At 41.1% G+C, this 1,000-nt stretch overlaps 1 non-coding gene across 1 annotated transcript; it reads right to left on the minus strand.

Moving 5' to 3' along the window:
• Positions 1 to 571: 571 nt before the first annotated feature.
• On the minus strand, positions 572 to 678 carry LOC141645643 (small nucleolar RNA R71). Its single transcript, XR_012545121.1, has one exon. It is a non-coding gene; the product is annotated as a small nucleolar RNA R71 (small nucleolar RNA).
• Between the last annotated feature and the right edge of the window lie 322 nt (positions 679 to 1,000).

Genomic DNA, 1,000 nt, shown 5'->3' on the forward strand with positions numbered 1-1,000 from the left:
CATGTCTAGAAGGTCACAAGGTGATTTGTTACCTTTTGATCGTGAAATTGAAAGAACCTTGACAAACAATAGGAGATTTGCTAGGAGGAATTTGAGAGGTATTAGTGAGGTTGTTCAACCAACTATTGAGTTCATCAACCCTTTTGCAAGAGAAGGTGAGGAGAACCCATCATAAAATACCCCACAAAATCAACCTACAATGCCTAAGTTTTCATCACATTCCGTACCCACTGAGGAGAACCTACCCAATGGTACTCCCACACCACAACATCTAACCGGAAATTTTATTGCCAAATCCGCCTTAATCCAATTAGTCGAAAGGAGCCAATTTGGGGGGATGCCTAGTGAAGACCCTCATTCTTATATGGAAACCTTTTGTGACTATTTTGATGCGATTTCTCAAACCGGTGTGACTCAAGACCAAATTCGATGGGTCTTATTTCATTTTTCTCTAATCGGCACCGCGAAACAATGGTTGAAGGGCCTTGATAAGGCCACTCTCGGAATAGATTCTTGGAAGAAGTTGGCTCTAGCTTTCTACAAAACATTCTACCCACCGGAAAAGACTAATATGCTAAGAGCTCAAATTACGGGTTTTAAGCAAAGGGATGAAGAATCTTTGTATGAAGCTTGGGAGCGGTTTAAGGGAATTTGTCGCTCATGTCCTCACCATGGACTTAGCGAATGGTTCTTGGTACAACAATTTTGGAACGGTTTATATGAAGATTCAAGGAACATTCTCAACATGGGATCAAATGGAATGTTCACCGAAGTTGATGACAATCAAACATGGAACAAGATTGAGGAAATGACGGTCCATAACTCACAATATAGTAGACCTCGCAAGGCTACTAGAGGAGGAAGGCATGAAGTGGACTCCGTTACTCAATTGGGTGCTCAACTTAGTGCTCACATTGACACAATCAATTTAAAGTTTGAACAAGCTATGGCTAGACTTGAAGAAGCCTTAAAATCACCAAAGCATCATGTTAATGCCATG

Source organism: Silene latifolia, chromosome 2 (genome assembly GCF_048544455.1).
Source record: "Silene latifolia isolate original U9 population chromosome 2, ASM4854445v1, whole genome shotgun sequence".
NCBI classification, from domain to species: domain Eukaryota; kingdom Viridiplantae; phylum Streptophyta; class Magnoliopsida; order Caryophyllales; family Caryophyllaceae; genus Silene; species Silene latifolia.